The sequence below is a fragment of the Chinchilla lanigera genome, unplaced genomic scaffold (genome assembly GCF_000276665.1).
Source record: "Chinchilla lanigera isolate Chin_1 unplaced genomic scaffold, ChiLan1.0 scaffold00143, whole genome shotgun sequence".
Classification (NCBI taxonomy): Eukaryota; Metazoa; Chordata; class Mammalia; order Rodentia; family Chinchillidae; genus Chinchilla; species Chinchilla lanigera.
The window spans coordinates 1,983,310-2,011,046 of record NW_004955544.1 but is presented as its reverse complement, the minus strand read 5'-3'; the positions used below and the strand labels follow the sequence as shown (position 1 = coordinate 2,011,046).

At 37.7% G+C, this 27,737-nt stretch overlaps 1 protein-coding gene across 4 annotated transcripts in view; it reads right to left on the bottom strand.

The window, feature by feature from the left end:
• Arhgap6 (Rho GTPase activating protein 6) overlaps nt 1-27,737 on the bottom strand; it is a 475,573-nt gene that overhangs the window by 84,268 nt on the left and 363,568 nt on the right. The window contains exon 1 of one of the 4 annotated variants that reach the window (XM_005411388.2): nt 1,795-1,867. The exons of the other annotated variants lie outside the window; for them this stretch is intronic. The gene's annotated coding sequence lies outside the window, so the exon portion shown is untranslated. Of the gene's footprint in view, nt 1-1,794; nt 1,868-27,737 lie in introns of those variants that run through there. 4 annotated transcript variants of the gene reach the window in all.

Sequence of the window (27,737 nt, the reverse complement as noted above, 5' to 3'; positions counted from 1 at the left end):
TAGAAGCTTGCTGACCACTGGACTAGAATAAAAACAAAAGCACATTTATTATTAAGACGTGCATTTTGAGCCAGGTGCGGTGGCACATTCTTCTAATCCTAGCACTCTAGGTGGCCCATGCAGCTAGATCACAAGTTCAAGGCCAGCCTGGCCAACTTAGTGACTTAGTGAGACCCTGTCCCAAAATAAAAAATGCATAAAGAACTGGGCTGAAAGTCAGTGTGAAGGTTGTGAGTATCACAAGAAGAAAAAAAGATTTGCATCTTTGGTCAGTAATTTCCTCCTCTCAAGATTTTGTTTCTTTAAGAAACATCCCAGAGAACCTGTAAATAAATCTTACAATGTGGGAATAATTTGGCATATTGGAAAGTATGTAGATGCTAGGGTAAAATAGAAGCGGGTGTCTGTAAATGTCCAGTTCACATGAATCACTAATACACCCAAAGAGACAGACATGAACACGGTCAAACCCAATGCCTTGCTCGCACCATCAAGAAAATGAACACAGAGTACATTTTGTTTGTAGTGGAAAGAACCGCTCCAGGGGTTATCACATCACTATCACGTCAAAGCTCCCAAGGGTAAAAACATCAGAACAAAAGGCCATTGTATTTGTGCATCTCCTCTGCTGAATTGTGGACTTCTGTACCAGATATAGACTTAATTCTTAGTTTTAAGCTTTGTTCCAATCTTGGATGTGAAGGAGGGAAAGGAGCTTGCCCAGATCCTGGGGCTGCAGGGAGTGAAACCACATCGATGCACTAGAAAAATCTCAATGACAGGTCAGGCTTTGGCAGTTTAGCTTGTCCTTAGTTAAATTTAGTTTACTGAAATTAGAGCAGCAGACCTCCAGAGATAGGTTAGACTTTGAAAATACTTATCATACTTACAAATGTTCCAATTCTCTGCCGATCACCATTCTAAGAACTTGATATATAATTAGCTCATTTCATTCTTACAACAATCGATGTCACCATCGTTATCCCCATATTTCAGATGAAAATACTGAGGAACAGAGTTTAAGTAAACTTCCCAAGATCACACACTAAGTGGTAAAGTTAGGATTTGAAACTAGACTTCGGGCTCTGGAGTTTAGACTCACACCCACTATAATATACACATTTTATCATTTCTCAGACAGGCCAGTCCAAACTCCTAACCTTATAAATGAGTGAAGCAACTGCTTTAAGCAAAGCAGTTCCTGCAGTAGCAGAGTGGGATCTAGGACACAGAGGTCGAGCTCCATCTCTTTCCACCACGAAACCTTTTCATGGCAAAACTCTTTACAGTAAGGCAAGCTAGACAGTGCTTAAAAATCCAGAAGCTTCAAGTTTTCCTTTCTGTAAAACAGAGCACATCAGATTTATTATTACCCTTATCTAATACCCAAGTTGTTCTCCAAATCCCGTATCTATCATGGCCACAACAACTAAAACGCTGCACCATGGGGAACCACTTGAGAGGAGAAGATAAGTCACTTATCAGACCTCAGAACAGCCCATGCCTGAATCCTCTGCAGAAATCAGCCCAATGACGCTGCTCCATTTAATCTCAGTGGACTCCTTCCTGCCTGAGTTTGCTCATCTAAAGCCGCTTCAGCATTATCAATCAATCTGAAACTAAAGTGCCCATCAATCTCTATTGGCACTGAGAGATTTGAGCTATCACACATCTCAGATGCTGATAAATCCAATTTTCTTCTCAAGTCATAAAATGGATGTGACAGAATCACACAAGTTTGTCAAAATCACCTTCAGGAAAAGAATAGAAAGTATAGATGTAGATACTGCTTACCCATGAATTGTGTTCACCGCATCCCTGCCGTTCTCCCTAAACTAACAGAACTAAGCTGGAAGTAGGAACTTGATTCTGTTTTTTAAAAAGCGAGTTTTTTGATGAAAAATGCATCCTGAGACAGCAGATCATATCAAGTGCTGAGGAAATGAGCCAGCTGGCATGGCTGTGACTCCCACTGTACCTTTTGCTGCCAGAGACATTGGCTACTGTGAATCCTGGGACCAAAAACATGCTATCTTTTGTCAAACCATTGAGCAGTTCCTGTCTCTTCGGAACAGAGGCAGGCTGTGTCACTGACTGTGAGTGAGAGACAGAAAGAGAGAAGGAAGGAGAGAGAGAGAGTGTTTGTGCGCATGCTGGGGAGGAAGTGGAGGGCAGGGACATAAAAATTAAAAGAAACTGAAATTGGACTTTCTCTTCTTATTTTAATAAGTCTATTTTGAAAAAAGATCCTGGACTTAGGAAAGGCTTCCTCTAAAAAATATTGTCTACAAAGATCTACAAATGGTGATTGGAGTGTAACTGCAAACTGTCCTTATTAGGCATCAACCAAAGAATGTTGGAAGCTTCTGGTAAAACCCCTGAGAGCGGGATAAAGCATATAGTATGCTTTCTTTGTTTAGCAAGTATTCTCAGTCCTCAAATTATATTTTAAAAATCACTGATTTCTTTCTACAAACATTAAAAAGCAACAAGGTTTCATTCTCTTTTACTCTGAAGCATAACACATGCTCTCAATTTTATGGTCTTTCTGGAACAATAGTCCTTGAGAAGTTGTTCATTTCCTGAACAGAGGGTGTGGAGTTCAGAGTGTGTGTACACACGTGACTGTGTTTATGAGTGTGCATGTGGGGGTTCAGGGTGGGGCCCATGAAGAGCAGGGGGAAAAGTGAAGATTTAAAACATATCCCAATCATTAAGTACCTTGATCTCCCTGTATTTCATGTGGCACGGAAACAAACGCAACACAAAAAGATATCTTTGTTTCCCAGTCGATATGGAGTTATAGTTCATTATCTCATGGGTCTCAAGTGAATTTCAACAAAAGAGTCACTGTGATTATAACTGACAAGCTGAGAAATGATTTCATGGAAGATCTTACTGATTCAAATTAAAGGAGTCGGTATGGTTTTACTAGGATTCTGTGAGGTTAAATCATGTAAGCCACACATAGCCTCTGCTGCTGCTGGTATTTACTTAGCACAAGGAAGGAATTTAAGAACAGTAAAATGTGTCAGATGGTTTTCTTTACTAGGATGATTAAACTTAAACAGAAAACCAGAGTAAAAGCTACCTGTTATTGCATACAAGTCCAGCTCTGTTACCCTCAAAACTCATATATTGAAAATTACTTATAATTCCACCAGCCAGTCAATATGGTTTATACAATGCTGGATATTTATCTGTAAAAGGTAGACCCTCATTTAAAGTTATTTAATATATTACTTTACATGAAACTGATAAGTATGTTATTCATCTTTGTCAGGCAGATGATCTGTTTTATTTTGTTTTGTCTTTTGTGGTATTGAGAATTGAACCCAGGGCATTTGCAGTAAGCTACACACCCAGTCTTTTTTATTTTGTAATCTATTTTTTTTTTTAAATTTTGAGACAGGATCTTACTAAGTCACTAAATTGCCCGTGCTGGGCTCAAACTTGTGATTCTCCTGTCCCAGGCAAAGGATCTTTAAATTTATGAATAGGTAACAGCAGTGTGTAATTCTGACTCAGTCCTTACTGTCAAGGATCATTTAGGCATTTTACAGGCACTGACTCATTTCATGGTCAAAAGAATTCTAAGAAGGAAGTACAGTATGATCTCCATACTATAAATGAGGAAACAAGTTCAGAGAAGTTAAGCAACATGCTCAAAGAATCACAGCTTTAAAGTAATGCAGTTGTGTTTTCACACAGCTTACAAATTAGCTGAAAGATAAAGCCATAGTCCTTAGCTCTAGTAGATACCATGTTGTAAGTGCCCAAAGAGGAAGAGACAGCAATTAAATAAGAACAGTTTCCTAAGACCAAGACTGGAGTGGCCCATTAAATCAATTACTTGGTAGAGACATATATTGTCAGGTCACCTTCGTAAGAAGGTGACTATTTCTTTAAGTGAATAATCTCACTTTCAAAAGATGGTATCTTATGAAGTTCCTACTCTGTTTTAAGACTCTAACCGAGTCAAGCTTCCAGAGAAAATATAAAAATAATGGGGAACTTGTGTATTTGCCATTTTTATTTTTAGGAAAAATACAGTTAAGCCGGAAAAACAAAGAATAAAAACAAGGAACCCTCTTTAAGATTTAAGTATCAACCCTTTAAGCGGAACCAACAAGAGGCAAAAAAGTCACCCAAACAGCCTTGGAAATAAATACCAGGAAGCAATTAAGAGTTCCAAACCGTGGAAGAGTTTTTCTAGCCAGAAAAAATGCTGAGAACATAAGAGTCATTTTCAACCAATTCACTCTTCATAGCTAAGGACACTACAGAATAATTTATAACACAGACTGTATACGATTAAGCATTCAGTCTACTCTCTTCTAAGCTTTTATTCTGCGTCATTTCAGAATGTACCATCAGTTGAATGTGGCACAAGGTAGCAAAATCCTGCCACATGCAATTGATCATATAAACCCTGGTTACATCCGTTTTTACATTCCTAAATCTGTTGAGTCACCAGGGGCTAAATCTAGCTGCTGTGTTGTGGAGACCTTGTAGAAAAACATGTAAAAAGGCTACATGAGAATGGGAAAAACTTAGTTGTCTCAATGTCTCAGCTCAACCCAGCCACAGCCAGCTTCCCAGCTGAATGGTCTCATGAATGAGCACTGTCAGAGCCAACAGAAGAACCGCCTAGTGAGCTCAGCCCAGATTGCTGAACCAATGGTTGTTAAGCCACTAAGGTTTGGAGTGGTTTGTTCCACAGCCCTAGGTAACTGAACTGACAGCTTCTTGTGTTAAAGATGGCAGAAATAGAGAAAGAAGCAGTCAGGTCGTTGAATCCTTTAGCGCAGCTATCCCATCAATTGTGAATACTCTGACAATATGAATGAGAAATCAACCTGTATGGTGAGACTTGGGGGGAGAGTCACTAATTTCACCTTCCTTACTTCCTCATGTATGCACAAGTAACAAATCTGAACAGTCTGAATCTGGAGCCTTCCTATACTTCTCCCTATGGGATGTCATGGTGGTTTATTAATGACAGCACCAATCTACAGATGGCAAAATAAAAACTGTTCTGTGTATATCATTTTGAAAAGCATTCCAAAGTCTTGAATGGGAGAAGTAGATGTGTATATTCTAATGAAACCTTTAGATTTTAAATGCTATATAATCAATTGTTAGAAATACGTAATGCTTTTTTATTTCAGGATGAGGCCTGGGTCTCATGAAATGGTGCAGTGACACTTTATTTAGGTCACTGTCATTACGGATAAACCTTTTTGTGGTTTGATTAACTTCTTTTGACAGTTCACTCAGATTTTTGACGGAATTCCTCAATTTTTCTAATAAATCTGGATCGCCAGAATGTCAGCCCCAATATTGTGCTTGGAGAAATGCCTCAGATAGAGAGTGAGAAATTTACATTTTGTTTTATGTATGAGAGGGCAGACCTAGCACAAAGGTCGTTCATTCCTTCTTGGTCCTCACTGAGCACTCCGGATATGACATCACAGGTTCTCATAAGCTCAGAGAATGGCATTTTTGCAGCTGCTCTTCCTAACCCTGTAGCAAGGAATGCTGAGCTATAAGGTCGGATTCTGAAGGGTTGTCCTAATATGGAAGCTCAAGGAGAGGGCACACACTATGGGTAAGATATCCTGTGAACTCTTCGCAGAACAGGTCACTTATTCTGATATGAGCAGATTCATTGCTCACTAAACAAAGGAGTGGATTCTGCTACAAGATTATCTAAAAGATACAGAGATGCTGAAGTAATGTTACTCCGAACTGGAGAACTCAAACCCAAATCAGATAGTCACAAATCAGCAGAAAATAAAACAAGCCCTAAGGATAGATGAATATCATATTTAGGAGACTGAAAACCCTATACTGAAAATTCTTACACAAAACCAAATATGCAACAACAAAGATGCCTTAGTGAGTTATTTTCTGCTTGCTCATTTCAGTGTTACATTTGATGACATTTCATCTCATTCACTGCACTTAACCTTTTGCAAAATGTCTCCTCTCAGTGGGTTTCTTCTCTAATGAGAAAGGAAAGCAATTTCCTCAAAATTACATAAAACTTAATACACTATGACATTAATGAATTAATTTTGAGTATCACCAAGTGTATGGATTTGTCACTTTGCATATCTTGCCTAAAATGTGAGCTGAGGACAATGAGTTACTTAGTTGCAGTTTAAGATCATTTATCTTATTATGATCTCTTAATATGTGATTCAAAATCAAGGTGAATTGTACCTCTCCGTTCAAAGTGAGAAAGGCAATTTATGCATTTTCTGTTGAAGGCTGGTAGTTAACTTATCTAAACCTTTACTTCTACAGTAAATGAGCAAGCCAGCTGCTTTAAATGAAAATATATGTGGTTAATTTGTAGACTGTAGAAAAAAGTCTAGTGATATTCTTGGAATAACCTTCAAATGCAAAATTAGGTCAGCTACAAGTGGAGATATATTTTCCAACCATGTGTAGAAGGATAACTATACTCTACCCTCCTTGTACATCAGAATAACTTGGTGTGGTATTCAAACATAGTCATGGCCACATGCCCACACCCCATCCTCTGAAGTGGTGTGGTCCAGTAGACCTTTCCACGTTCATGGAAATCTTTATCACCCATACTACCCAATATGGTGGCCATTAGTCACTCATAGCTAGTATGTATTTGGGATGAGGCTAGCGAAACTGAAAATTCAATTTTTAATTTTATTTCATCTTAATTGATTTGAAGTTAAATAGCCATAGGGTGGTTTATAGCCACTGTACTGAATAATACAGGTATAAATCAAATGAACTAGACTCCCTTGGTTAGGCCTCAGATGTTGTGAGGTGTACAAAGCTCTCCTGGGGAGCCTAGTGGGCACTATGGGTTGGGAACCATTGTAAGTGGCCTGGGATGAATGGCATTGTCAGAAGTGCACAATTCCTTGAACCTTTTTCAGGAGATGTAACTTTTCTTCAAAGCCTGCCAGGCATTTATCCTACACTTTGGCTTCTCTCCTTCTTGCCTCTGCACTTGCTTCTTGCTGCCCTGCTCGCTCTCATGTGATGGATGAGCTATCCAGTTCTTCCTTCACTGATCTTGGCAGATGTGGCTACACAAAGGGCGTAACATGCTCTTGCCTTGAAGCTCCAATTCTCCTTCATCAACTTGCTCTTCCACAGGCAACAGAAATCAAACATGATAATTTTACCAATTAAGTTGTTAAACCCTAAAGCTTACGCACTCAAAATTTGAAATGGGTTTTCCCTTGTACAGGCTTGGTCCACATGCTACTTTCCACAAGTTTTGTTGTAGATGTGATGGGGAATATTTCTAAGGTTAAAAAAAAATTAAGCAGCTGCTACTCATTTTTCATCTGCTCCTTTTGCGGCTGTTTCCTATGAATAGGATGCAGTGTTGTAGCACATTTGTAGAGAGGGCTCTGTGGTCTGGCTACCTGGCTTTGAAGTCCAGCCGAGTCCTTAGCCAGCCACTTAAGTATCCAGCCATTCTGAGCTTCTGGAATTTGCTCTATGAAGTGGACATAAAAAGTCTTGTGGGGAGCATCAAGAAATGCACATAATGTACATGATAAATGAAATATGCCCCAAATTCTCTTAAATCCAGATCCCCCACACATGCCATTTTTGGTGAGCAAGCACAAAACAGGGTAAAGTTTTAGGAAACGAAGTCATAGAATCCATAAAAGCATGTTATAAACGTAAAATTAATTAATGTGGCAATGAGAAGGCCATTTAAAAACTGGGTATAAAGGAAAATAATTATATGGTAATATGATTTGTAAAAAATATCAAACTTGTTTATTTTAATGATTCTTCATTTTTATTGGCTTCCATACCACAGTTAATAGGATACAGAAGTATATGCTATGAACATTGCTAAATGTCATTTTATTCATAAAAATAGTAAGGCTCAGAATTGCAGAATCCAGTGCTATAAACATAAAGGCATACTACCCAACACTCAGCAATATAATCACTTTGTTGAGCTTTGGTAATTCCAACTGTTGTCACCTAACATGTTTCCATGTCATTTTCACTCACAGGCACTATTGATCTGTGCATCTTCACATCCCCCCACTGAGATTTGTTCCCTTCCTCCTTGTTAAATATTCATCTCTGGGTAGAATTCTTTAATGTAAGAAGTTATAAAATCACAACCCATCAACACCCTGAAAATGTGAAGTCAACACAGCTATTAATGGTGCATGGTGAGGGGTTGCTCATCAGTGGCTCACGGCAAGGACACAATAAGTTGAACGCTATCTTCCAACTCGGGGGGTTGAAATCTATGGGGAAAAAACGATATAATATGTACCCACTATTACAAATCTATACTGGGCACTTTCTGTTTTAATCACTAAACAATCTCATGATGTGAGGCCTATTTATAGTCTCATTTTACACATGAAGAAAAAGGCAAAAGGAGGTCAAATAACTTGTCCCAGACACAGATTGGAAGAAGCATGACTAGGTTTCAAAGTCGGGGATCTGACCCAGGAGTTTTCAGTTTTAACTACTATTCTGTGGTGCCTTCCCACACTTTTCTCCCCCACTCAAGAAGGTTCTCCAAGACAACTGTGAGTATGAGATAGTTCCAGGCTCACCTCGAATCGTCTTTCATTTGGTTTTCTTATGAAGTAAGATTCTAAAGTTTGCAACTTATTTATTATCAGTAATAAATTACTTTTAACACACAGATGAAACATGCCTTGAACTTGAGGTGGCAACTGTTGATTAGGGCCAGGGTTGGTAAGCCGCCATCTTGCTCATATCCAGCTCAGTGCCTGTTTTTGTAAAGCAAGTTTTGTGAGAATCTACCTACACACATTCGTTTCTGTACAGTCTGTGGCTGCTTTCCTAACACAACAGCAGAGTGGAGTATGCAACAGAGACTGTGCAGCTTGCAAAGCCTAAATTCTTTCCTATCTGATTTTTTTATAGAAAAAATTTGCAAGCCCCAGATCTGGCTCCCTGCAAAGAAATCACTAGACAAGAGACAGAGGAGATGACAGCACTCACATTCTATGGAGCATTTCACTACTTCAAAGAGCAAAGGAATTATATATTTTAAAATTATCATTTAAACACCCGTGCATGTAAAAGCAGATAATGCCATGAAGATTGTTCAATAGCTCATTTTCTTTGATGTACATAATGAGAAAAAGATAAGAAAAAAAATGAAGGCAAGAGCATGGATTTCAGTATTTCATATGACATCTGTATTAGAAATCCACATTTCTTACAATTATTCTTGAAAGAAAAGATACTTGAAAAAAAAAGATACTCATATAGAGTGGTGCCTATCAAATCCACTATTACTATCCCAAAGAACAACAGATACTACAGCTTATATTGATATTTAATGAAGTATATTGACATCTATATTAATGTATTACAAGTAATAAATGTGTGACTTAATAATTGCATATATATAAACTACATATATAACATATCAACAAACATTTATAATAAGTGTGTGATAACATTCAGTGGATAAAGGGTTACATATGCATGAGTATTTTTTATACCGAAATGATCAATACTAAAATTCCATTATAGAATACATGGATAAAGGCATGATCCGACTCTCAAATTTAGAAACTATGAAAGCCTTTACTATAGACATTTAAATTTTTCCTAGTGCCCACTTATTTCTCCATTTAACACATTTACTAAATATCTTTCACGGACTGGGACTACTACAGGCACCAGGAATAAATTGATGAATCTGACATGTCCCTTGCCTTCAATGAGCTCACGGTTTGGAGGGGGAAAACACCTGTAAATATATACATTATTAAGGAGTGAGCAGATGGATATATAGGAGTATCAACTAGGGAGGCAATAGCGAACTTTGCTGAATGTTTCAGAAGAGTGAGGATGCTGAGTCCTTTCGATACCCTGAACCTTTGCCATGCTATTTCACTTCTCTTTGCCAAGTGATAAGAGGTGCCAATGTATGCCACATATGACACAAGAACAAATCATCTGCACCCACTGCCACAGGTGGGATTTTTTAGTTATTTTTTTCAGTATACTATTTTTAAAAGAAGATATAAAAAGTATTACACAGGCCTGGCTAAATATTTTTGCTTTGATATATGGAAAACAATGCTTCCAATGGGTCAATATTATGAAATTTGAAAAATTTCGACTCTATGCCTTGCTTTAAGTAAAGTAATAATATGAAAATACACACTCAATGAAATGAGGAGCAACTATCTTGCAGTTCAAATATATCAATATGGGTTTGCTCCAATGACCTAGGAAAAGAGAAAGTGTTTTCCACATTACTTCTCTTCATGCTTGGAAGTCATCATTTTCTGAGGATTCCATCTCCTTAAAAACTGTCCTTTCCGGGCAGGGGCAGGGGGACTACTGTTCCCTTCAGGCACTTTCTTCCTTTCTAGAAAGCAAAACTTATCTTGTCCCTCCCTTTCTGAAAGCCATCGATGACTCTTCTATCATTCTAGATAACGTTCTCAACTCTGAGGTGAGGACATAAGATTGCAGAAAGGGCCACAAGTTAGCTCTGGGGTTTCAGCAGTCAGCAACGACTGCACACCCCTTAACACCAGCCACATGGAAGAGCCTCGAGGACTTCCCTCAGGGAGGGCCCTCCCTGTGAATGCCTTCCCTCTATCTTAGATTATCTGATTCCTACTCACTCTGCCAAGCTTCTCAAACATTACTTCCTCTGAGAAACCTTCTTGTCCCCCTACACAGGGATATTCCAAACGAACCATCACATACACCATCAAATGTATAAGATTATCATATCACCTGGAACGCAATCTGGTTTTTTTTTTTGGTAGAGCCATAAGGAATACATTAAAATATGACTAAAAGAAAATCACTTCATGTTTGTAAGAGAAGGAAAACCCACTTCCTTTAAGGTCCCAGACGACCTAGACTTTTGAGAAACATGGAGAATCACTTGTGACGTCTCCTTGAGGGTGGAAGAGGACAGCCAGGAATGTGAAAATGTCCGATATATTTCCCAGAATAGTCCAGCTCCATGGCTACCTCCTCCTGTGTGATCATCACCCTCACTCCACATCTCACACTGCAGCTAATTTCTTGACTCTTATTAAACATTGGAAAGTTATTTAATGCTCCATATTCGTGCCTTCTCTCCCTGACTAGAGTGTACATTCCCAAAGGATAGAAATAGAATTTAGAAGAGAGCACCACTTGGGTTTTGCACTTTTGCATTTTTGTTGGCTGAAAGACAGTTCTGGGGAGAGTAACATTTCTGTGTCTATACAGAAAACTATTTGTCCCTATTATGTGGAAACAAGACAAGCGGGGAATATTTATATTGAGAATGTCTGTTTTAAAGTAGCTAAAGTCACTTCCAGTAAAAGTGAATAATAAAAAAAAAAAAAAACAACCTCACTTTCCGGCTTTTACTATTAAGTGTCAAACATGTAAAAGGGGAAATTGAAAAGAGAAAAACCAATTTGCAGAATGACACCAAATGCCAGGTATGACATAAAAACAAATCATCAGCACCCAATGGCACAGGTGGGATTTCTTAGTTGCTATTTTTTTCACTTATGTTTTCTTTTCAATATACTATTTTTAAAGGAAAACATAAAAAGTATTTCATAGGCCTGGCTATGTATTTTTGTTTTGATATATGGAAAACAATGCTTCCTCTGAGCAATGAAATATATTGAAATTTATGTTTTTACAAAGAAATTATAGTAAAGTAGTGGAAGGGCTTAGAAAATTATAACTAATGAGTGCAATTTCTTAAATAAAATTTAACATTTCAGAGAGTGCAATTCAGTGTTTGGCACATTTTCAAGGTTCATCCATGCTGTAGTACTTCGGTATTTCATTTCTCTTTATGATGGACTAATATTCACTATATGGAGAGACCATACTTTATCTATTCATCAGCTGACGGACATTTGAGTTGTTTCCACTTTGGGGTCACTGCCAGGAAAGTGGCTGTGCACATTCACACACAAGGTTTTGTGTAAGTATGTGCTTTCAATTCTCTTGAGGATATACCTAGGACTGGAACTGCTAGATCATATGGCAACCTTATATACAGCCCACACAAAGCAAAACAAAGAAACCTTTAAACAATATGATTCCAAACACCAGGATTTCAAAGTACGCTTTAGAGCAAAACTGATTTTCAACCTCATTCCTTGAGATACAGATATGATCAACTATGAACACAGTGTTTCTGCTTCGTATACATCAGCTATTAGAGCTTTGCCAAGCTGTAAGAAGGAATATAATCCCACATTTTCTTTTTCCTTTCACCAGCTAGAGATCGTGAGTGGCTTGAGAAATCTTAGTTTCCAATGTTCATATTTTGACCCAGCTGCTCCCTTTTGAGGTATCTACCAAAAGAGTTAAAGGCATCTTATTACAGTGATCCATGCACACCCATGTTTATAGCAGCACAACTAAACTCATAGTAGCTAAATGTTGGAAGTGGTTGATATGTCCATCAATAGATGAATGAATAAAGAAAATGTGGCTTTTTTTCACATGAAGTACTACTCTGCCATAAAGAAGGATGAACTTGAGTCATTTGTAGAAAAACGGATACACTTCAAGACCATAATGTTAAGTGAAATAAGTGAGACACACAGGCTTAAGTATCAAATGGCTTATCTTATATGAGAAACTCAAAATTTGAGAAGAGAAAAATTAAAAATAATAAGAAATACAGAGAGATCTTCTGCAAAAGGGAAGGAGATCTAGAGATGGAGGCAGGAGGAGGAGGAGGAAAGAGACGAAAAAAGGATTAAGATGTACTATGTACATGTACCAACTCCTTGCAAGGAGTATAATCATTATGTACTATAAATACATAACAATAAACATTTTAAAAGTGAACCACGTTCTGCTTATACCAAAAAAGCAGGTAATGAATTTATCTTCATATTTTAATACAAATGACTAATAGCCGATACCCAGGATGGCAATTGCACATGTTAAAATGAAGCACAGCACAGAGTCTAGCTCCTTTCAAGGGAGATACTCTTGCGTATATGAGGAGAGAAGCCAAAAATAAAATTCTGCACAGAACGATTCAATAGCCTCATTTTCACTACTTTTGTGTTCTTGGATTTTATTGCTCTTTCAGTGAAGAAGAGCCAGCAGAACTTAATACCTCTTACAGAGACTGATTCCATACAGTCAAAGTTGACAGGATCAGAAACAGATTAAAAAAGAAAGATAATCACCTGAGGTTTGTTCTGGCTCTAAGGAGTATTATCCTATACCTCTCAGTGGTGAGAAATATTGGAAAACACTAGAACAGGAGCAGTAATGGCCCTGCAAAGACATGCACACTCTAATTTGTGCAACTTGAGGTTATGTTGCTTAGCTAGGGAAGGGGACTTTGTACCCCTTCAAGGTTGGATGAAATTACCAACCTTGAAATGGGGGCACGTATGCTAGATTATTCAAGTGGCCTTGAAGTAACTCGTTGGGGCCTTAAAGCAAGACAAACTTTGCCAGCAGAATTCAGAGAAAGAGAGAGAGAAAGAGAGAGAGAGAGAGAGAGAGAGAGAGAGAGAGAGAGAGAGAGAGAGGTGACTATAGAGGAATAGTCAGAAGATGAAATATCACTGGCCTGGAAGATGAAGGATGGAGCCTATGACCTAAGGCTTCTGAAACCTGAAGAATATTCTAGAGTCCGCAGAAAAAGAAAAAAAATATACCCACATTTCCATCACTCTTGATTTTAGTCCAGGGAGACCTGTGTCAGATTTCTAACTTACAGAGCTGTAAGATAATAATTGTACGTTGTTTTAAGGCACTAAGTGTGCGATAATTTGTCATGGCAGTCACAAAAGGAATTAGCAAATTTCTATGCTCGCAAGAGACTCATAAATTATTTACTGCAGGCTTTCCCCCACTCTTCCATAATCGAATACTTTGGAGAAAATTGTGCATGATAGCTTCTCTTTAAATAATCATAATACGCAGTAACTAAGGTTTAATGGAGAAATCCTGCAGAGAGAAAATGTAATTCAGAGCACCTCCTAAATAGATTTGTTTCGAATCTCACCTCTTGTAGTTTTTATTTTCAGAACATCCTTTCCCATCACTGAGAATCCTGAGTGCATACCCACAGGATGGTGAACTAATCCCTCATGCTCCTTTGAGAACCCGAGGTCTGAAGGGAAGAAGTAACCCACCAATATCACACCTTGGCAATACAGAGACACAACCCTGGCCTCATGCATCACATTTGGGAGGCCACTCTGCTCCAGTAACAAAAAGCACACTCAGATCCCTGGCATCTGTGTTTAAGAAAGCTAGACCTTTCACAGGGGAAGAGGATATCAGCTGAAAATCAGCCCAACAAAGCTCTTAATAGGTGACATTCTCTATTCAACAATACAAAAAACAATATGATTGCTTTAGCACTGGATAGATCTTATTACTTAAAACAAATCCAACCAACTATTGAAAGTTTACTAACTACATATTAAATATAATGAAATAGATATTCTCTCACAGTGATTTGGTATCTTCTTAAAAATACCTAATTTTGCTGCTGAAGTCTGTTCTTCAAAAATTCTAGTTTCTGTAAATGATTGAGAAGGAACAGAAAGATACAGCCAAAAACCATTATCTTCCTCTGAAGCACTTAAATAACACTGTCCCATTTCTGCCACCGCCTGTTCCAAGAGCTATGAGCACACTGTCCTTTCGTGACTTTCAGATACACGTTGCCCATATTGTCGTCCATAAAACGCAGGTGAAAACTGTTTTCCATCCCCCAGTCTTTTACTACAAATCATGGTAAACATGATGAGTAATAAGTTAATAACTTTGAATGTTTATTTTGCATCAAAAACTATGCCGAATTCTTCACATTAAGAATCTCATCTACTCTGCACAACAACTATTAACATCTGGGTGTTATAGATGAAGCATAGCAAGTTTAGGTATTTTGCCTTAGATCACACCAATAGTGGACACAGAATCTCAACATAATCCGTTTAGAGCCAGGGTCCTCTGTAAGTATTAGCCCAGTGGTCCTCAACTGTGTCCAGTTCTGGCCCCCAAGAGATCTTCAGCAATTCCTGGGGACATTTTTGGTTGCGACAGCTGGTGCTGAGTAGACAGAGACCAGGGAGAATCAGAGACACTCTTCAATGCCAAGGACAGCCACACTACAAGGGATGATCCCATCCTCAGTGTCCATAGTTCCAAGATTAGGGAGCACTGCCACAGCTTCATGCCTCTCAGTGATAGAGTGTTTTGATTGGAGCCTATTTTGGTAAGACATGTGACTCATTTCTGGGCTAGAAGCCTATACTTCCATCTAGAGAATGAGGTGACCCCAACCTGGAGTGGAGGGTGCACAGGGCCACAGAGTCTGTTTGGTGCATATTCTAGTAATACCAATTTACTCAAAAGTTGAAGCTGGCAGTTTTCATGCTGTATCTTGACATCTTGGAGCATTCAATCATTTTGTCTTTTTTTTTTTTTTGTCTTTCAGTACACAAGTAAGAGACAGTAGCTTACTAGAGAGTGTCAAAAAGTCTAGAAAAAAGACTGTGGCTTCTATTAGATTTGTGTTATACTCTAGAACATGCAATAGCATCTACATCAGGGATAATGCCAATAGCAAAGGGGTGCAACTATAATAGATTGCTTGGGATACAGACCTAGCTTAAAAGTCAAGATACTTTTAGAAAGCAGTTCTGTTGCACCTACTCAGAATGTAATTGTGCATACCATTTGATCCAGCAATTCTAAGACTCTAATTTATAGGAATATTTGTAAAATGTGTAAGATACATGTAAAGAGACCTTTACTTGCACGCTACCTCTGTTAGCCTTACATACACACATAAGGGATGTCATACACATTCAGCCAAAAGATGTGTGCCAGAATGTGCATAGCAACAATATTCACAACAGCCTTAAGCTGTAAACTACCCAAATGTCCATCAGAGTAGAATGGATAAATTGTGGTTTATCCACATAATGGAAAACTGCATGGCAGTGAGAATGAAAAAATAAACCCCAGCCTCTTACCACAATACAGACAAATCCCACAGATATCACATTGAGTGAAAGAAATCTGACATAAAAGAGAACATACCGTATGATACCATTAACGCAAGGTACCGTAAAAGGCAAAACCAGTCAGTGGCATGAAAAGACAGAATGTGGGAGATCTTTGGGGAGAAGTAACTAGGAGTCCAAAAGGCCCCTCCAGGGTATTGGTCAGGTTTGTCCTTCATCTGACATGGTGTATTCACTTTGCAGAAATCATCAAGCTGAAAACTTATGAAATGAGCACTTTTTTACTCTACATATATATATATAATATTAATACTTATATATGAATAGCTGTATTGTACTTTAATTATATGTTTAAAGAACTTCCAACAACTTAATTGTCCATCAGTGAGAAACTGGCTAAAGAAACTATATTATATCTACTCAGTGGAATCCTGAGCAGGCATGAAGAAAGATGAAGGGCCTTTTTCTATATACACAACATGTGTACTATGAGTTCCCCGAAAGACTGCGATTATAATCTCAAAAGTTGAATAGTGGCTGTCACTTGAGGATGGGATTCTCAGGAACTTAGACATTCTGCCTAATGCATTGTGTTTGGATTCATTTACAAACATGTATTATGTTTGTACTGAGAAAAAAGGACACAGAAAATTAAGATGAGCAAAACTGCCTTAAGTTTAAGTTTGTTATTATTTTCTCATTTGTGAAGATTTGGGTTTTGATGGATAAAGTAAATGATAATGGAATAAACACTGCTCCTTGCCTTCAGGGTTGCTTACTGAACCCAGCGATGGAGGTCGCGTTGGTTTCTTGCTGGCAGTCTTAACAATTGATTCAAATTAGCACTTGTTTGCAGGGTTGTTCCACATTCAGATCTAGTTGTGGTGTGGTCACCGCAAGCAGGATTCTTGGCCACACAAAGAATGTGTCTACAAAATTGCAAAACAACTGGATTTGTTTGATTAAATGAACAAAACCATATACTCAGAGGAAGGAAAAAATCAAAACAGTTACACCCAAAGTAACCCACTCTGATGGGTGGTTCACAAAGCGCACCAATTCACTGAAGCGACATGTTAGCAGCTTCGTATGGACTCTGTGAGAAACCCAGCGTGAAAGGAAGCACTTGTGAACAAACGAAGAGACCATGGAGAACATGTTCTGTCTGTCATCAGTAAACGTTTTCTGAGCACTTCCTGCAGATCTGCCCTGGTGATAAAACTCTGCCGCTGTGATAGTTCTTTTATAAGTATAAATGACAATGTTTTGACTGTTCTTAATTCTACCCATGGCACTAAGTGAAAAGTCACACATGAAAAAAATCAACTGGGCAAAGTTGATAAGCAACTATTTATATAAAGTAAAAGTCTAATCAATAAATGTAACAATTAATTTCCAAAGTAGAATAAGTTGTGCTTCATGTATCTCAACTCTGGCCGCCCATTATATCCAACTGAAACAGAATTTCTGGAGATAACACTTGGCCATCAACATTTTTAAGACCTGTCAAGTTACACAAAGACACAGTGAAAGCTGATGGGAAGGGGAACTGGAGCCACGGGGAGATGAGAGCGTGCGGAGGGGAAAAGGAAGTAAAAAAGATTCAGATGTAGCAATTCCCCAAGACAAATGTAATTACGTATCACAAGCATATATCAATTTACAAAAAACTAAGAAAAGAGTTTGGGCCATTGGTCATCAATTAAATGAGAAACTCAGTGTAATGGGATCCAGACATAAACATATTTTAAAAGTGCTGCAAGTGGTTCTAAAATGAAGTCTACACTGAGATTCATTTCTCCTAAGTGTATAAGACTACTGGAGGTAGCCCTTCCAAAGCCATTTTGTATGGAAATCACCACATTGAGGGAAATGAGCCAGATTCAGAAAGACAAATATTGAATGTGTTCTGTCATATATAGAATTGAGAGAGAGAGAAAGAGAGAAAGAGAGGCAGGGAGAGGGAGAGGGCGAAGGAGAGGGACTATTAAAGATGAAGGTTTTTGTAGGTAAATGGATGCAATTAGAGACCACACTCATAACTGAAATAAATTGGACCCACAGGTGTAAACATCATATTGTCTCTTTGGTGTAGGAACCTGAAAGACTAGGTAAAACTCCAAAAGTACAGTAGATGATAGGAAAGGGAAAGAAACTGCTCAAAGGAAGGAATGACTGGGATGAGGGAAAGAAGAAAAAAGAAGGAAGGCAAAATGTAAATATATATATTATATATATATATATATATATATAAATAGCTGCGATAACTGTTTTGCTGATGTCTGATGGTGTATTGAAATGAACAGTTAATGATTACAATTTTTATGTTCTGATCGATTTTGCATGCTTGTGTCTGGTGGTCTGAGCAACTGATTGGAAGGTAACAATATGTTACGGAATTACAATGGTGAACTCCTACCGTCTTGTCTAGTGAAACACTGTAATATCTCCACTGTTTTAGCAAAGAATTATTTTCTTATTCTCTTTAATAGTTTGAGCAATCTTTCATTCTTAGATCTGGTAATCTAAGCAACATAGTTGAGGATAGTGATATGTAATGTAACAGCCACTGTTGATTCGTATTATTTTGTCTCGAGACCCTGTATCACTTTGAATGTTCTTGCTCTGATTTGTGTATGTTCATGATACTAGTATGCTGCTACTGTTCTATTTTTTTGTTTGTTTACTTATTTCTCACTACTCTCTTTAAAATAAAAAAAACTGGAAGCAAAAAAAAATGAAGAGTAAAAAGGGGGAAGAGAAGGGAAAGAGTGGATGGGGGTGACCTTGATCCAAGTATGATATATGCGTGTGTGAATAAGGCAAAATGAAATCCATTAATCTTTATAACTAGTATGCATTAATGTTTTGAAAAAACCTGTATTTTGTAAAGAGATACAACAGTACCTACCTGTCCTTCTCTTGTGCAACTTTTCTAAAAAATGATTATAGAGTGATAGTCTACTATTTTGTGATTTCATGTTTCATGAAAATTATATATTTGTAAGGTTCCTCATCTGACCATAGGGTTATGTACTAATAAACGTACCATAAGCTGAAAGTATCATAAATCAAAACATTTAAAACAGTTAATCTACACAACATCATATCTTAGCTACCTTAAACATGCTTGAAACATTAGCCTACCATTGCGCAAACTGACATAATACAAAACCTATAGTATAATAAAATGCTGAACATCTCATCAAATTTAGTGAACATTGTACTAAAAGCAAAACATAGGATGGTTGTGGGAGTTCACTTTCACACCATTACAAAGTAACAAATGGTCTCATTTGATCCCCAAAACAATTCTATAGGGAACATATTATCTCTGTTTTACAGATATGGCAAATGAGAGTTGGAAAGATTTAGCAGAAATCCCTTGGTTTTACAAAGAGTAAAGTTAGGATTCCCAGATGATCTACTGATTTGGTGCCTGTACACTTGAAAGGAAGGTGTTGATCCAAGAATGTGTCAAGCACCCATTAGGCACTATATCTTTTTCTAGCCACTGAAGAGATACGGAAGGGGTGAGTGTAAAATGGGGTCTGCTGCAGGTAAGGCTCACACTCAAGCTGAGAGATCAGTAAAAAATGACCAGTTCCAGAGGGCTTTACACGAAGACTTCAGAACTGGCAAGATATTAGTTCTGGCTCGATCACCCACTAAGGTTTTTCTCTATGACGTAAAATTTTGGTTGGAAAGAAAAGGAAAATTATCTTTATGAGAGGCAGACTAATAGCTCCCCAAAATGTCCACATCTCAGTCCCAAGAACCTGCAAATATCATGCTTCATGACAAGAGGGAAGTAAAGCTGCAGATGGAGCTAAAGTCACTACAGAAATGTGGAACAGGCAGGCAGGAGAGCGGCTGGCAGAGAGGCATGGTATGAGAAAGGCTCAACTGGCTGCTGATGGGCTTGACGATGATCCAAGTTAACCTGGCTTCTTCTAGAAATGGGAAAAGGCAAAAGTGGTTCTCCTTCAACCTCCAGACATCATCATTTTCACCCAGTAAAACAACATTTCAGACTTCTTATCTTCAGAATTATAAGTTTATAAATGTGTTATTTTAAGCCACTAAATTTGTGGTCATTTGTTTTAGCAACAATCGGAAGGCAGTATATTTTACCTTCCCACTTTTTGAAGAAGAAAAAGAAGGTCGTAAAAAAGAGGCATTTAGTCCTTTATCTAGCTACCCTATCTCTCGTCTAAAAATCTGGCTCTCTTCCTCAGAATGAGAACCTGCCTTTTAACAAGACGTCCTGTGCTTTCTAACAAGTCCCAGGAACTGTGAGTCCTCAGTAATTCTCAGGTTTAAGCATTCATCATAATCATAAGGAATCTTGTTAAAACATACAAATTACTGGGTACCATTCCTGAGCATGTATGGATCTGATAACTGCCATATTCCAAAAGTGGTGCCGCAAACCCTGGGAGTGAGCAAAGTGCAGACTCCACCTGCTAGGGAAATGTCAGTGATGCTCGGTGGTGCCATCGTAGATTCACAGATACTAATTTAATCATATGTGTTCCTTCTCTCCTTCTAGCATGTTCACGGTATTGTTTAAAACAGTGATTCTGGCAGTATGGTCCTGGGACCAGAAGCCTCAGCATACAAATCTCTAGAAATATGATAGCTTGGTAAAAACTGTAAGGGCTAAATTCCTCTTTGTTTCTACCTTCCTCTTCTCTCTTCAAAAATTGTGAAGATAAAGTATACTGGCTTCTTTTTTCTGCAAAAACAAATGGCCACAAATTGATTGGATTAAAGTAACCCACATTTCTTATCTCACAGTTCTCAACATCAGTGCTACTGACATTTAAAGTTGGACCATTCTTTATCTGGGAGCCTCTACAATGCATTGTTGGACATCTAACGGAGTCTCTGAACTCAACACACTAAATATCAGCAGCATCCCCATTTCTCAATTATGACAAACAAAAATGCCCCCAGGCATTATAAAATGTCTGCTGAGGGGTACACTGATTCCCAGTTGAGGCCTACTGGCTCATGTGATTCTCATGTATGTTTTTAAGAAGATAACTATTGAGATACAGATGTAGCTCAGTGGAGAACAGGTCTTTCCAAATAGATGTTTTTCCAAATATTTTGCTTTCACCCAATTTTATAGCTGATCTAGGAGACCCAACCTCTATTCTACATCCTGTATAACAGGGTGGGAGAATAGGTGAAGGGGAAATCTAATAAATAGGCACATTTAAAATCTTGAAAACATCATTAGAACATGTTCATCTAAATAAATTTAATCTACCCTGAGTTTCAGAATTCAGTAATATTCTTGATATATACAAGAGCTAAAAGCAACATTCTGTAATGGTCCACAAGAAATAAAAGTGAAAATTTATGTTTTTGTCTTTACAGAGAAGCCCCTGTATAATGGCAACATACTTGTAAGCACAATCCAGCTCGCAGTCAAGACTTCAGTCTAACAGGAGAGGGTATCAGGTCTTAGAGGGTCCAGGCTATACAGACTAAGGCAGCTTGAGCAAACAGTTTCTTAATAATTGAGAGCAAGAAATATGTCAGCTATTACCTCAATAATTTTATGGTTTCCACTCTGAGTAGAGCAGATCCTAAGAACTAGAGAGGCCCATTGACTTTCTTCTCTCCAGCCCATTTATGTATAAATGGCTTTATCAGGAGAATGGGCACCTTCGCTGGCGCTCTTCCAAACAGAAAAAAAGTCATGCTTACACACAGTCGTTCTGAAAGTTCAGTAGGTCTGAGGCTCATGTATTTCCTCTCTTCTCCTCCGTTCCTGAGACTACCTTTGTTAGCAGGATATGATCACATTGTGATTGCCCACTTGTTTTCATTAGCCACGGTATAAATCAAATCTCATGCTTCCCTTTGCTGTTGATGGAGTGTTTATGCACTGTGGAATAATTTTAAATCTGACTTAAGTGAAACTCCTTGAGAACCTTTAATATATCCTTACAGCATAGAGCAGTTCAAATCCAGGAACCTTGAAACAGTGGTGTCTGTGCAACAGCATGCCGGGTCCAGGCACTCACCCCATCTCACACACTGTATTCCAGCTGCTTTTAGGTGACACTAGATCTGTGGCTCTCAGCTGAAGGGAGATTTTGCCTCCACTTTCCCGCAGCAAACAAGTGCCATTTCTGGAGACACTTTTGATTTGCTACAATGGAGGCAGAGCTACTGGCATCTAGAAAGTAGAGCCCTCTTCCCACAATGCAGAATTATCTGGCCCCAAAGCCAAGAGTCATGGAGGTTCTCAGAAATCTGTTTTCAAACCACATATTGTATGACTCAATTGATATGAAATATTCAGAACAGGCAAATCCGTAGAGGTAGAAAGTAATCTGTGGTTGTCTGGGGTTAGAGGAAGGAGAAATGGGGAGTGCCTACTAATGGGTATGAGATTCCTTTTCAGGTGATAAAAATGTTCTGGAACTATATCACGTCGATGGTTACATGCTTTGTAAAGATATACTAAGAAGCACTCACTCTTACACTTTAAATAGGCAAACTTTATGGCACATGAATAATAATATATTAATAAAGTCATCAGAATCCTTTGTTATACACCATTCTTTACACAGTTTTTATTTCCTATTAAATAAGAACTAATATTGTAGAGCAGTTTTGAGAATAAGCTCTTCCAACCCTTTTGAAAATGCAACCCTATCCTTTATGGGAAAGATATTAATTGTGTTCTTCACTTTTAAAATTCCCTGATGTCTATTTTTCCCCATAGTGTTATCATTTATTTCGGGGCTCTGAGGTATTTTTCACTTGTTTGCCAGCAATTGGGCCAAAAGTGCTGAGGTCAGGGTGGGAGCCCAGGGTCCTTGCCTCTACTCTGGCCCTTGTCGTCACGGGATGATGGCCAGATCATCTGATCACTTTATCTCAACTTTCCTATTCTTGACAGGAGGCTCAGCCTCCTGGTAAACTCTCTGTAGAAACCCAGGGTAAGAAGGATGGTGAGAACAAATGCTCAGCGTCTCACCACTGCCAGTGGGACTCAAGTCTCTTGCCCTGGCACTCCAGGTCTGTCTCAGTGTCCCAGTCATCTGCACCGCTAACTTTCTACCTGAAACCTTTACTCCTGAACATCTGCTTCCTGTACAATCAAACATGCTCTGGCATTTCCTGTTTCTGTTGCAGCCATGACAGCCCTACGATGGAACAGATCCCATGTTTATCCAAGTACTCACATTCTCCAAACCCAGACATCTGCCTGCCTTTTCCCAAAGCCTCTGGCTCATGATAAATTATAATTACATTAGGCAGGGATTCTACATTTAATTACTAAGACCACAGAATCACCAGAACATGTCACCTTTTGGATTTCATCTCCTTCTCAGCCGCCCACCTCACATCATGCCAGCAGCACTGACTTCCGGCCACTTCACCAACACATGAAGTCACTTCCATAATGATGTCTTTCTGCTGGCCTGAGAGACACTCAGCAAACTCCTCTCTGTTTTTGGAAAACTGTCCACACCATTGATACACACATACTTGGAATCCTCCATGTGAAACTCTACTTTCTCCTTCTCTGTAGTCCTTTGCACATTCTGACACACTAGTGAAACATGTTGCTTACATTAGCTTTCTATGAGGCTGTGAGCAAGGACTTTTGTGTATTTTAACCACTGATGTAGTCCATGAGCCTAGGATTTGCCTGCAATATTCATCAATTAATATTTAAACCTGTAAAATGCATAGAACAGTGGTTGGCACTTAATAAATGTCAGCTTCATTATTATTATAGTTGTCATCATCAACTTTATCACTATGGGGTAACACTTGTACTATTTTTGGACTTTTTTATTTTAAAGAGGAAAGAAGAAAACAAAATAAGAAAAATGAGAACAAAAACAAAACAACAGAAACAATAAAAACAATGCAGACTTTCAAAAAAGATGACAGAAAATTAACAATGGTTGTTGTGTTATATATTGTTATCTTCAAAGTAGTTGCTCAGATTACCAGATATAGATATGCAAGATTGATCAAACAATATAAGCACTAGCTTTTCCTTTCAATAAACCAATAGAAATTAGTAATACAATTATCTTAGCTATCTTTGTGTGTGTACATATATATTTTCTTTTCTATTTTCCCTTCCTTCTTTCTTTCTTTTCTCCTTTCCCTTATCCCAGTTCTTTCCTTTTGAGCAGTTCCTTTCCCTGTCACACTATCTATTGTTCCTTTCAGATTTTATTTACTCTTTTAAATTCTTACACTAGGGAGCCAATATGATGTTTACACATGCAGGTCTGATTTATGTCACTAACGAGTATGGTCTCTAGTTGCATCCACTTACCTATAAAAACCTCGAGTTTATCTTTCTTTATAGCTGAAAAATACTCCATTGTATAAAAATACCCCATCTTTTTTATTCATTCCTCCATTGATGGGCATTTAGGTTGTTTCCAAGATTTTGCTATGACAAATTGTGCTGCTACATGGGAGCACATATATCACTGTGGTATAATGTTTTCAATTCTTCTGGGAAAATATCCAGAAGGAGAATAGCTGGGTTGGATGGGACCTCTAATCCTAATTTTTTGAGGAATCTCCAGACTGATTTCCACAGTGGTTGCACCAGTCTACACTCCCACCAACAGTGGAGCAGTGTTCCTTTCCCCCCACAGCACCTTCAGCATTTGTTGTTGGTTAATTTCTTGACAGCAGCCATTCTTTCTGGGGTGAGATGAAATCTCAGTGTTGTTTTAATTTGCAGTTCTCAAATGACCAGTAACATTTGTACTATTATTCTGTACCTTTGCATTGCTTTTCTGTTTTTCTTGTTTTTCTTCTGTAAGTGCACAATGTATAAGGGTCAGAAGCTTGCTGGGTGCTGAAACCATGATATATATATATATATATATATATATATATATATATATATATTTCATAAACCATCAATTCCACTACTTTAAAGTGTACAATTGAATAGCTTTTAGTATAGTCTCTAGGTTGTTTAAAGATCAGTTGTAATTCCATAACATTTCCATCACCACCCCAAAAGAAACCTCATACCTGTTAACAGTCATTCCCTAGTACCCCTTCCTCAGTCCCTGAGAACAATAGATCTACTCTTTTATGTCTGTGGATTTGCTATCATGAGCATTTCCTATACATTGAAGCATAAAATATAAGGTCTTTTGTGTCTGGCTTCTTTTTTATTGCTTTTATTTTTTTATTTTAAAGGTAAAAGAATGAAAACATATTAACAAACACACATACATTTAGAAAATAACACAAAAACAATACAAGCAATACAGGATTTCAGACAAGGCGATAAATCGTGGAAGCAACCCAAATGCCCATCAGCTGAGGAATGGATGAAAAAGTTGTGGTATTTTTACATGATGGAATATTACTCAGCTATAAAGAGAGATAATGTCGAGGCTTTTATAGGTAAATGGACACAACTGGAGATCATACTCGTAAGTGAAATAAATCAGACCCGCATGTATAAACACTGTTTTGTCTCACTAGTGAGAACCTGAAAGAGTGAATAAAATCTAGAAGATACAATAGACATTGTGAAATGAAAGGAAACTGCTCAAAAGGAAAGAACAACTGGGATGAGGGAAAAGAGAAAAGAAAGAAGGGGAAAATATGTATATATGTATACACAGGATAGTTAACACAGTAGTACTACTGACTTTTATTGCTCTATTGAAAGGAACAGTTAATGATTAACTGATCAATCCTACATGTCTACATTTGCTTATCTGAGTATCCAACTTGAAGATGTCTGGCTTCTTTTATTTAAGCTAATGTTTTTAGATTCTTCCATGTTAGAGCATATGTCAATACTTTATTGTTTGGGTAACACTCCATTGTATGGATATAATGCTATGCATTTGTATGTGTCCTAGGTTTTGCATATTGCAGGTATTCAACAAGTATTTCATTCTGATGAATTAAATATTGTGGAAATTTATGGAATGTTATTAAAATAGATTTAGAGCAAAATGATGAAGATGATATACCAAGCAAGATTTTAAAGCTGAAAATTTGTGATTCTGAACCTACTTTACCTTAGCATTACTCTAGGAAAACTTCTATTCATAATTTGAGTAAACTGTCATCCATCTCACAGAATTCCTAAACAAGCATTACATAATTTCAAGTAAAAATTCCCTATAATAAAATGGGTAGAACTAAATTAATTTCTGGCCTTATCTCTGGTTTATTTCATTTCTTAGAATTACCAGTTTCAGATTTCTTCAAAATTCCAAGCTGACATACTACTCAAAATGTGATTTTTCAAACATAGGTTTGGAAATAATTCTTAACTATTACTAAATTTCCTCTAGTTTAAGGATGTCATGAAGAAGGTACCAGCAGGTGAACCTTGTGGGACTCTGTCTATGTTAGAAGGTCCATTTGTAGCACCTACAATTGCAATGGGTTCCAGGAATGGCAAGAAAACTGGAACTGTTGATATCGCTGGCACTGAAATTCTACATGGTTTCTTTCCCCTGTAGAATTTCACATCATATGAAAATGGTGTTCTGACATTTTCTTCAACAGGGAAGATAAAAGTTATGTTACTAAAGTGTGTAGCAATGTAAGATTTTTCTATCCAAGAACAACAGAAGAAAATCTATATCTCATATAAATAAAAGAAATATTTACAACATTTTGACTGGTGAGCTATTTCTTTGTTTCCTTGAAATTTTTCCCTTTCTATAGCAATTACTAAAATTGACATACTGAACATCATTATATTTAAGAGTAAAAACACATGTTGAATAGCATTAGTGGCACCTCTTACTGACTTTTTTCCGCTTTCCAGGCATCATGGTACGTGCACAAGAGGGTGAAGTACATGGGCTAAGGACAGGCATCACGGGCCAGAGGCCTAACCACAATTCTTACCTAACCCATCTTCTACCGAAGATCAAGTTCTGTCTGGCATAGTGTATTGCCTTTATTTAGAAACTACTCATCTGTGTGTCTCTTAGACCCCAGTAAGAAAGTACAACTTACTTTGTTGCATTTTGTCCAATAAACACAAATTACAGTGCTTGTTTTAACATTACAGTGCTATCTCTGTTAACATAGATGTAACATTTTCACCCCCGACAGTTACCAGTTAATTATAACCCAAGCAACACCCCATCCATCTGCATATAATTTCCTTTATTGAAAGTTTCTCTACCAGATATTTAACAAATGCCTACAGACCTTTCAAATTACAAGTTACATGAATTCTTTCTGTGAATGCTTATGTTATTAAGATATTATCTACTTGTGTTCTAAAGAACTTTCTCACTTAAAAAATATTGTGCTTTTATGGTCTTAGATTTTATTTCAACTTTTAGTTTCCCTAGGAGTGAGCATTAAATAAACTCTGGGTTTATGGAAGATCTAGCACTATCACTTATTAATCACTTTCACTGAACACAAATGAGAAATAGTATGCCCCAAACTTCTTCTGTTTCTCCCGAGTTTATTGCATTCACAGATTTTGTAAAAGAAATAAAATAAAATATTGGCTACACAGAGTCTACCAGGAATGAGTTCCTTAGGTGCTATAATTAATGTTTTGGTTAACATCTGCCTAAATGGATAGAAAAGGAAGGAGAGAGAAAATAAATTAGATAAAGGGGATCTTTGCTATCTATCTTAGCTATGGTCTATCTCAATCACTGCAGGATTTCTCCGTCTATGCAGATCCACATCAACTAAGAACCTTTTCTT